Here is an 11,399-nt window from a genome sequence, read left to right on the forward strand (position 1 = left end):
AGTCTTAGTTCAAAATAGCATTCACTCAAAGGTACAGTACACACCTTCATAACAGCTGTTGTGATTTTTAACATTGTTAGACATTTCTGCTTTTGGTCAATTCTGTAAAGGTGCATGTGGAAAGGGTGTAGGAAAGTTGTACAGATGGGGGATTGAATGGGGATGTCCAATGAGGGTCCCCCCTTCATGTGTTGGAACACTTGAGGTGGAAGAGGAAAAGGCTTTCAATGTTTGTAAGGTATAAGTTGTCAGTTCACCCTGTAAGGCATGTAAAATCACTATGGGCAGTATTGTGGAATAATTAGATCAGCGTTTGCTCTTATTGCATGGCAACCTTTTTTTTTGAGGAGCTGAATGGTCTGTTCTAATTTGTCAAAGCTGTTACCTAGGAGGCAAGCTGACCAAGAAAGAAAACATCCTGTCACAGCAAGCATTGCATAGTTAGCCTGTCAATCGAGATGGCCTTCAAATCATTGGTTGATTTGGATCCTGATCCTCGCTTGAACCCTCAAACCCTCCACCACCACCCCCCAGGTGATGGGTTACTCAATTTCTGATTGTGTATTTCAGTGAAATTCTTCAAACAAATTGCCTTTTCAAATCTAGTACCTGATTAAATGAAAGATTCCAGTTTTGTGGAAACATTTTAATATTTCCCTGCTTGGGAATGCTTTGGTGTTTAGGACGACCTTTCTGAATGGTGATAGAAGACCCAGAACTGCTGAACCCCAACCTTCACAACACAGATTCCTACCAGTTAATGTTTCTAATGATCCTCTGCTTTCTCTCCACAGAAGCTGAGACCTGCGAATTTCTTCAGTGATTTCTGCTCTTGTATCTAACTGCATTGTGCGCTGCTTATTGAGGGATCCACATGCATGGATTAATTAGATAACAGGACTTGTTTGAATCATCAGCTTTGACCTAAAGCTACACATCCATATGATCTCAATTTTTAAAAAAAATCCTTTAAAACATTCTTCCTTCTTGGATTTATTTAAATAGTGAGAAAGTGGGTTAGTGTTAGCAATCATTCATGAAGAGTAAACCCTGAAACAGTATAATTCTCATTTTTCCTGGATGCTGAGAATTTTTTCTACCTCTGAATTTCTCTGATGTTGAATTATGAGTAGATAGCCTTTCCCCAAAAAATTGAGACTAAAAATTAAAACAAAAGTTGGAGGTGGCTTATGGCGAAAGTGAGTTAAGTTGGAAATTGAAAACAAAATGGATTTTTTGTCCATTTTCAGCCGTAGCTGAATGTCAAATGTCAAAGGTGAGGCTACTGGTTGATCAAACATTCAAACATTTGACAAATGATGCATGAGAACAATGGCACTTAATCACATAAATAACTTTACGCTGTTGTCATTTTATCAAGCTTGCCTTCAATGAAGAGCAACGATAATGATGAGTGTTGCTAACAGATGATTGGCATACAAATAAACATGCACCTTTGCCCTGGAAGGAAAAGTGACTGGAGTGAGGGAGTATTACACCAGCCACCCTATTGTCTCAAACAATGACGTGGAGGTGCAAACTCAATTCTGATATACTGTACTTCTGTAGAGTTTTTAAATGGTGTCCAGTGATATTTGTAACAGGTGCTAAACAGGAGAACCAGTGCAAACATTCACTAAAGTAATTACATGCCATTCCTGGAGGGCTATTGTAACTCCCTAGGACCTTACCATTAAGTGTATAAATCCTGCTAAGATTTGCTTTCCCAAAGTGCAGCACCTCGCAAATGTCAAAAAGTAGAGGATCCAGCACTGCTCCTTATGGCACTCCACTAGTGGTGTGTGATTTTTAACCTTATACACGCCAGTCCAACACAGACATCTCCAAATCATTTATTTGGAGGAAGTGAACAATGGGCAATTTCTATGCCAACACATGAGGAGAAGTGGTGGTAACTGAAGTGGATTATAGTTGCTACATTCCAGTTTGCTAGATCCTTCAGGCTGTCATAGTAAGGAATGGAGTGGAGAGATTGGATGTCCGTAAAAGATGATGATCAGGAAACTAAATAATTTAACTATTGGAGATATAGAGCGTAGTGGGAAGAGATTAGACACGGGAAGAAAAATTAGCATCTAATTTGAACTTTACATGAGCAAATTTAGTCACGAATTCCAATTTTAATCTAATAACTTCAGCCCCTGGATCCTGGTCTCCATTATGTGTATTTTTTTCTGACCAGTATATATCTTATTTTCATGTTTGTATTCTACCAAGAATGTTTCCTCTGGACCAATGCCCCTCTAATATTGCCACTCCCTTTGCTTTTTGTTCAGTGACAATCTTTGTGTATTAATTTATTTACATTTGCTCCTGTTCTCCACAGCTGCTGTTTAACAACAGAGTATTTCCAATACTTAGAATTTCAGCCTTAGCAGTATTTGGTTTTATTTTCCTATAGCTGCGCATAGGTACAGTGTGTAGGCGTGCCTTCACTCGAGAGAACACCGCCTTGTTGGAAGACATCTCTGTTAGAAATAAAAACAAAAAAAGCTGCAAATTCCTAGCCAGGTTGGCAGTACCTGTACTGTGAAAATCAAAGTTGCAAGTCAATCACCTTGTCGCAAATTTGTTACATTGCGCCCCACCCCCCGTGCGCGCTCTTCTCTGGGTGGCCGCCGCCCATTGGTCCACCACTGTGCACGTGATTATCGGACTGTAGCATAACCGTGGCGATACGCATGCGTGTTAGGCAGCGCCTGCCTATATAAGCGGCTGCACGGCTCTCCTCGTTCTTTCGTCACCGGGACTGAGTGAGGTTGGTATGGTTTTGTGTTGGTGTGGTCGAGGCAGTGAGCGGACACGTGGGTGGAGGCGGCGGCCTGCCGCTGGTGGATCCCTCCCCACGTGGCCCAGGAGGCAGCTCGGAGCCCGGGGATGTTTTGAGGGAAATGTTTCCGGCTTCGAGTGCGGGAGCTGGGCCCCGGCTGGCTGTGTGTGTATCGGGCCCGCGGTGCAGCGTGAGCCCGCGGCTGACCTCTGGGTCGCTCTGAACGTAAAGTCAATCCCGCCGTTTGAGGACTGGGGAGGGAGGGAGAGCTGGGGCAGCTCGCATGTTGTGAAGAAGCGGCACATTTCGAGAGGTTTTCCTGTCAATCTGCATCGTTTTGTCTTGGAGACTGACACCGAGTTACTGCTGGTGTTTGGTGATGACCTGAACTTTTTTCCCCATCAGATCGTTCATGCTGATTGTGGGTGCTTTCAAAGTCAGTCTCTGTCTGATTAAACCAGCTGGTTGGGTAAGGATGTAAGGTTTCTTAGTGAATCCTGTGATTTAACAGGTTTGACTTTTCTCCTAGATTTACTAGAGGCCGATGTCGCCACTAATGTTGCCAGATGGAATCATTGGGTGCAGGATGTTCCAGGTTGGTCATATTGCTTTTCAAGTTGTATTTAACTGGGTGTTCGTTTCTATAGAAGGATTATTACACTAGATTAGATATTTGTAGTATTTGACAGAAAGCTTGAGATGTCAAATAAACCTGTTAAGACTAAGCTGGTGCGTGACTGTTGACTTTGTCCACCCTGGTTCAAACCCCAGCACTTGCACACTACCTCTGAAATGCCTAGAACATGTCTGCCTTGCTAAGGTATTTGGTTAGAATAAATGTTCCTTGCTAGGCATTTTGTTTTGAGGTGATACTTTTAACGTTATACTCTGAGAGCTACTATGTGTTTTTGGGCAACTTCAAATTAATCCCACGTTGCATTACGGAAACGCTAACCATCTGATGTATAGATCGTGGGCTTTATGAAGGAGACTATCCTTAGGCCAATGAACTGAGAGTATTTGCTTAGCCACGTGGGTTTAGTCAATCTTTTGATGTTGCTGTTTTCTAAAAGCAAAAGTACATCGGAGTCTATTTCAAATGTCCGAGCAGGACAAGAAATCCATTGTCACCCAGCCAAGCATTGCCCCATGTGCGGCAATTAATGTGCTGGAAAGTTGATGTTAATGTAGAAGTAAAAATCACTTTACTAAGCAAGTGCAATTGAGGAAGTTAGATTTTGGTTTTCCTATTAATTTTGGAAAGGTGAACATTTACCTATGATGTGAAATGGGAGCCAGAATCATGAGATGGGCAATGTGTGGGGCTATATTGCAATTAAGGGATAGTAGGAGCGTAAGAAAGTAGAGAGCTTAGTCTTCAGTATAACTTCATTTCAGTGGAATCAGGATGTGAAATCGCTAGTGGTAATTTATCTGCAATCAGTAACATTTTAACGGTGCATTGTATTTTAACTTTTTGGGTGTGGGCCGTGGCTATTCTTAGTAGCATTGCAATGGCAGGAGAAGTATATTTCTATTGTGGCAACGTTTAAAAGACTGATCCATGGTTAACTAAGCGGGCAAAATATTAAATTCTGAAAAAAGACGAGACTGCAATAATGTGTAGATTATGTTCTGTCCAAGTTTTTCAAGGCTCCTATCTATTAGTGTGAATTAAATCAAATTAGACTTTATTCTTACATAGTATAGTGAAAAGCTTTTATCTCCTCAAGTGTTACTGGTTCTGCATGCCAGGCTATATTAAAAGTTAAGCACAATGTCATGGATTTGCAGTTGTCTTGTAGCTCTTTTTGAATTACTAATAACATTGTGCGCATATCCTTTATTTTCTTTCTTAGATGGGTTGTTGCAATGGATGTTGGTATGCAGACTGGCAGTGTGGATAACCATGGTATGTGGAGATGTTCAATCTTGAATTATTTATTTGTATGACTCAGTGAATGATGTAAATTTCTTTCCCCGTCTTATCGATCATGGTGATTTTAACAAAATTAGCCAAATGCTTCTGACACTGGAAAAATTGTTTTGTTTTGAGCCAATGCATCAGTCCACTTCTCTCAGTGTGGTATTTCTTCCTCCAGGCACAAAGTTTTGCAGACCTTGATTGAAATTGGTGCAAATTGCAAATCTGGACTAGGGGGTTAGCAAAGACCAGCGTAAAGAGGTGGTCATGGAGAATGAAGTGCTATTGAGGTAGGTGCCACATTTTAAGTGATTTTTGTTTTTCCTACCTCCTTTTATTTGCCTATTAAAAGTACCATTCACCATGTATTTTTCTTTCCAGGATTTGGAGAAATCTGACACTTCATAGGCAGCTGTCCAGCTTAGTACCGTCTCAATGCAATTACTGCAACAACGTTTTTTGAAGTGGTATTTCAAAAAGTTCAATGGTGTTTACCACTAAAGCTCAGGTTTTTTGTATTAAATGTTAACATGAAGATTGTTTACTTTAATTGTCTAATAAATACTCATTAAACTAAATTTGCAGTGTTTGAAAATTGATTTGTTTGTGATCTGACTTGTCTAGTAATAGGTGAGCTGGCATGATAGCTTATTATATAATTATGGTATATATTGTGTTGAGTACCAAATATCATTGTGCTGACAGTCTATTTCCATATGCCACATTGGTCAATTGATGTCCATTTGGATTATTCATGTTTTTTAACACTTCCCTTAAAAATGTAAAAACTGCAGATGCTGGAAATAAAACAAATTTGAAGTGGCTGAAATTATGGTTCTGGAGAAAGATGAGGGTCACTGGACCAGAAGCATGCACTGCTTTCTTTCCAGATGGTGTCAGGCCTGCTGGGTTTCCCCAGCAATTTCTATATGCATATTAAAAAGTTTGTTCCCTTAAGCTCGAGATGTGATTTTTAATGAGTAGGATCAAAATAAGGAAATATTTCCAAATTAGTTCCATTGAAATAAGAGTTCTTGCACCCCAAAGCAGTGTGTATAGAAACAATTGAAGCAAAGCATGTTGTAGGATGAGAGCCAATGCTGTGTAAATGAAGATAATGACAAAATTAGCTGTCGATGCTTGGACTTGAATTGAGCAGATGACCTTTTCCCTAGTTTCTGTCAGATGTACAGCACAGAAACAGGTCCTTTGGTTCAACTTATCCATGCTGACCAGATATCCTAACTTAATCTCACTCCATTTGCCAACATGTGTCCCATATTGATCCCATTCATATACCCATCCAGATGCCTTTTAAATGCTGTGACTGTACCAGCCTCTACCACTTCCTGTGGCAGCACACTCCATCTGTGTGCCACCCTCTCGGTGATCAAGTTGCCTCTGATTATAGGACACACAATTTATAGTAAAACTGCCAAAAACTGGTGTGATGTATTGAATCACTTGGAATGACTTGAAGTTCTAGGACTTGCATATTGACACCTGCATCCCCACTTAACAGCAATCTTGGTTTATTCAATACATTACATAAGTTGTATGACACTGATCTTTTACTACAAATTGTGTCCTGTAATCCTGCTCCACACTACCTGACGAAAGAGCAGTGCTCCAAAAGTTTGTACTTCTGATTTAAATCTGTTGGGGTTTAAACTTTGTCCATCACAGGCACATCCATATCACTAATATGCCCTCTGGTGGTTAAAGTTATATATGCAATCCATATTTTCATTTGAAAGTACCCAAAATAAGTTAGGCTGTTTGTGTTGGACTATGCAACAATATTTTGGAGTTTAATGGTAGAACTTTTGTGACTCAAGTTTTTTTTAAGCTTAGATTTCAACAAAGTAGATAGTGAAAACTTGTTTCACTGTTGTGGGAAAACAAGGCCTCTGATAAATCAATCCCAGTTAAAAATGTTTTTTGAGTTGGGAACTCCTGAAATCTCCTGTCTATAGGATATTTTGCTCTGCAGTCAATGAGGGCACATAATTGGTATGAATGCTGCCTTTATCTGAGATAAAGCATCTTTTCAGATATATTCAAATTTGTTTTATGTAAACCTTACTGCAATTAGCAGACTACAGTGCAAGAGGAGCATGGCTCAAGAGACAGATAACCAGCAGAGTAATGCCATGAAACACGAGATGATGCAAGTACAGTGAAAGTTGTGATTAATGAAAATTTCTAAAGCAAATGTTTGTGATTTCATGGGAGACCTGTCCTGTGGTCTGATACTTTATGGACTTCATTGTACTTCAGAATGAAATCTTAAGAACAAGATATAAAGAAATAAAAAAAATTAATACTTGGAAGGTCTATAATGTTTAAGTGGAAAAATAAAGCTTAAAGTTTAAACATTGCAATCTTTCTAAAGTATTTAGCTGAGTTGGAACTATATTTTTTTTACAAGGGCTCAATCTCCTGAACTTTGACATGCTTTCCCCACATAGCCCATTTAAGGATCCCTGCTTCAGGGCCACCACTGCTATGCCATCAGGAGAAGCACGCGAGGCCTACTGCACTGCTGCCAAAGCAACGCTGACCCAGCATATCTGCATGCTCCTGCCCCACCGAACTTATCTTGTCCTATCTAGACTATATCCCCCCCCAGTTCAGATACTTCCCACCTACATCTACAACACTAAGCATGCCCTCCAGTTGCCCAGCCCCCACTGCTTTTACCTTCACTATGGACATCCATACCTCACAAGGATGTTCTTCAGGCCTCAACTTCTTTGTCTCCAATAGAACCATCCAGTTCTCTTCCACCAATACCCTCCTGAGCCTTAATAACTTTTCATTTAACTCCTATTTGCTCCAAATCCAAGGAATGGCCATGAGCCCCAGCTATGCCTGCCTCTTCACTATGTTGAACAGAGGCAGTACCTGCACTCTTCCACCGTTACACCAATGATTGTATCGGTGCACCCAGGCTTTCCTGAAGCATTTCATCCAAAACTTCCACTCTGCCCTTAAATTCACATGGTCTACCTTGGACACCTCCCAAACCCACAGACTTCCATAGCCACCTGGGCTGCACCTAAACACATCCATCCTACCAATTCTGCTTGATGAGACATTCCACTCCCAAGCATCCCAGATGTCCACCTGTTTTTCAAGAACATGCTTTCCCCCTGTCATTCAGACAGCCCTACATTGCACCTCCATGCTCTGCTCTACTGCTATATGCTTCACCCCCACTCCTCCAACAGCTCTAATAAAGACAGGGTTCCCACTCGTCCTCATCTACCACCCCACCAGTCTCCACATCCAATGTGGCATCTTTACAACACTTCTGCCAACTCAAGCTAGACCTCACCACAAAGGACACCTTGCCCTTCCCACCTCTCTGCCTTCCACATTGGGGAGACCAAACGGAAACTCTGCGAGCGTTTTGCCAAGCATCTCAGCTGGGCTTGCAGGGGTTGACCAGGCCCACCAGTCCCTGCCCATTTTATTTCTTCTTTCTGACCTGACAATCCTTGCCTCCTCCATTACCACAACAAACCAAACTGCAAATTTGAGGAACACCTCATCTTCCGCCTTTGGCAGCCTAAAGACCAGAGGACAACATCGAGTTCTCCAATTTCAATTAATCTCCCTTCCCATCCTCTGACTCATTTCTGAGCCCATCCCCCTCCCTTCCATTTCTCTGACTGATCTTACCTTCCAGCTACCAGCCAGATTAATTTCTTCTATCGACCAACCAGATTGGTTCTCTCTACCTGTGTTCCCCCCCCCCCCCGCCCTCCTTTTTTATCTGCTGCCCAGACCCGGCGAAAGGTTACACCTGAAATGTTGACTTCTCCACCTCCTGCTGCTGCCTGACTTGCTGTGATCTTCTAACCTCTTGCTTGTCCATTTTGGATTCCAGCATCTGCAGGTTTTTTTTTGTCTCCTGCTCCCATCAGCCCTCCAGGAAGGCCAATTCAGGCCACCCGCATTGCCCACAGGTGCATCCTTCTGCTGGCCGCAGTGCCATCATCACTGCCTTGAAAGCTGGTGCAAACGTCTCAGATCCACCGACATCCAAGTCGTCATGCTCCGGCACCATCTCTCACCACTGCACTCTCAATCATTGCCATCGTGAGCTCCCCCAGGTTTGCGCTCCTCGAGAAGCTGATTGCTGTGACTGTAGGTGCATGTGCTTGTGAGGCCAGGCCTGCACTCATCCTGCTGATGTTGTCAAAGAGGCCACTGAAAAACAAAAAAAAGTCAAAGGAGAGTAAAATACATGGGTCGAAACATAAATAATGGTAATTACTAATGAATAAAGGCAGTCCAAAGGAGGTTTACTCGGTTTATTAGATTGATTCTTTGTATGGAGAATTTTTTAAAGATGCAATGGGGTGAAGTTGAAGATAATTAGCTTCCTGCAGGAGTAGAAAATATGTTGTTTGCAACTGCAGGGAACTTCTGAGAAGCATCAAATTCCATGGCGCTGTTTGTTTTCTCTGTAATGAAATGTTTTAGGACCTTTTGTATGTACTTACAGAAGATTTCTAAGAATAAAATGTATTATTCAAACTTTTAAAATGGAGGGATTGTGCTATGATGAGTGATTAAGTAAACTGTGAATGTACTGTACTTATTGAAACACACAAGATCCTTAGAGGGCTTGAAAGGTTAGATGCAGAGAGATTATTTCTCCTTGTAGGACAGTCTCGGATCAATGGACACAATCTCAGAATAAGGGGCTGTCCAGTCAGGGCAGAGATAAGGAGGAATGTTTTCTCTAAGAGCCTAATGTATCTGTGGAATTCTTCCCTGCAGCAGACTGTCGAGGTTTGTTCATTAAGTATACTCAAGGGTCAGAGAGACAGTATCTTAATCAACAAGGGAATCAAACACTTCCTAATGGGACTTATAAAACTAAAGCTAAACAAGTGGTTTTGGGGTTTCAGGAAAAACGAGGTGATCAAGATGTTATAGAGTGGATTCCCCTACTGCATGAAAAGTGATCTTAAAGATCTTATCAGCTCCCTTAGCAACCTGCTCCTGGGAATGCAAGTCAATTGATCTAAAAGCACATGTTTGCAGAATGAAAAGTTTCAAAGGGAAGTATTTTTGAAAAGAACTAAGGAAGCAGGTATTGCAAATGGGAAACAGTGGTGTTTAAACTGATGTATTTATGCGTTGGATGATGTGATGTAGGAATAGTCTTTCTCAGTTAGGTCCATTTTGCTGAAAGTTGTTTGGATTCAGCTTGAAGCAGAACCAACAATGTTCTACTGGTATCACAAAGGAAATCTGCAGTCAGTGATTTACTCTGGGGAGGTGCTGAAGAATTCAAGCAGAGCTTATGCTCATGAAGGAAAAGAATAATAAATGTTGTTCACTGACATGGGAAGAGAAGAAAATTTTAAAAAGGTTTTAAAAATATTCTGTATACAAACATATGACGTGGGAGCCAAATAAAGCCACTCAGCTACTTGAACCTATAAAATTCAGCTGATCTGTTTGTTTTGAATACCACATTCACATTGATCCCCAATAATCTTTGATTCCCTTGCTTAACAAAAATCAATCTACCTCCGCTTTAATTACCTTCGGAGTTCCTTCATCTCTGTCCTTGAATGGCAGTCCTCATTCTTAACCTGCCCCCTAGTTCTGGATTCACCCACAAGAGGAGATGTCCACCTTGTCAAGACCATTCAGGATCTTCTACAGTTCAATCAAGTCAACCTTTGGTGTTAAAAACTCCAGTAAAGACAAAGACAAAGTCTGTCCCACCTTCTCTGAATCTCCTCTGAACGTGCTATATCTGTGTCTAATGCTATCCCATCAAGCCAAAATACGCTGGAAGTGCTGATCCATAAAGGTTTACTTATTAAAATATTTGTACTGCCTGTGAGTTTTTTGTGATCAGCAGCAGTTCATAAGTAACACCCAGAGTTAACAAGTTACTATTGATAACTATACTACAGGATGTACTGTCTGTGAATGATGAGGTTAGGTCATTTCACTTTTGGTATAAATTCCACATCTCTATGCTTGTTGCTCTCTGAAATAGAAGCAGAGGTAATTCCTCTTTGTACTAATCATTTGCTGTTCAAAATAAGCCAGGAAAATTCCTTCAAAGTTGTGTTCTTATGGCGAAAGGTCACCATCAATTTAAGGTGACATTTATAGTTTTAACCCAAACTTTCTCTGTATAGAATTCCAGTCCTTTTAAATATTTATCAATTGCACATGGAACGGTGGAGCACAAACAAATATTGTCACACTTACTTAACTTGATGGTCAGATGAGGAATAGTCAGTCGTTGTATTTACCAACTGCCAAGGCTCGGGACAGAATGACTGAGTATGTTTCCTGACCCCAGTGATGCTGCCTGGTATTTGGTGCACTGACAGTGTTTGGTTTGAGCCAGTGCTTTTCAAGCTGTGGGAAAGATTCTGTTGTTAACTCAATAACAAGAGCCCCTGGTGATTCAACCACTTATTGCTTAACTTTGCAAATAGTCCTGAAAAATCTGTATATTTTTAGCTGGAGATGATTAAAGGTGTATTAATTAGGACATGGCAAATTAAAAACAACCGCCACTAGGCAGTGAAGGCCAGAAATTATACATCTGCTCTCCTGCTACCCCTGTGCCATTGATTGGGGAATTTTCCAGGTAAAGCCTAGTTAAATGTTCTGTCAAGATTGTCATTTATGCCA

The 11,399-nt window shown here is 41.1% G+C and overlaps 1 long non-coding RNA gene and 2 other non-coding genes across 3 annotated transcripts; all 3 read left to right on the plus strand.

Moving 5' to 3' along the window:
• Positions 1-2,747: 2,747 nt before the first annotated feature.
• On the plus strand, positions 2,748-5,293 carry LOC132822744 (uncharacterized). The gene is made up of 5 exons (XR_009645469.1): positions 2,748-2,779; positions 3,321-3,386; positions 4,651-4,703; positions 4,894-5,005; positions 5,097-5,293. It is a non-coding gene; the product is annotated as an uncharacterized LOC132822744 (long non-coding RNA).
• LOC132823052 (small nucleolar SNORD12/SNORD106) lies at positions 3,157-3,253 on the plus strand. The gene has a single exon (XR_009645494.1). It is a non-coding gene; the product is annotated as a small nucleolar SNORD12/SNORD106 (small nucleolar RNA).
• Positions 4,743-4,830, plus strand: LOC132823053 (small nucleolar SNORD12/SNORD106). The gene has a single exon (XR_009645495.1). It is a non-coding gene; the product is annotated as a small nucleolar SNORD12/SNORD106 (small nucleolar RNA).
• Positions 5,294-11,399: the final 6,106 nt, after the last annotated feature.

Source organism: Hemiscyllium ocellatum, chromosome 15 (assembly GCF_020745735.1).
Source record: "Hemiscyllium ocellatum isolate sHemOce1 chromosome 15, sHemOce1.pat.X.cur, whole genome shotgun sequence".
NCBI classification, from domain to species: Eukaryota; Metazoa; Chordata; class Chondrichthyes; order Orectolobiformes; family Hemiscylliidae; genus Hemiscyllium; species Hemiscyllium ocellatum.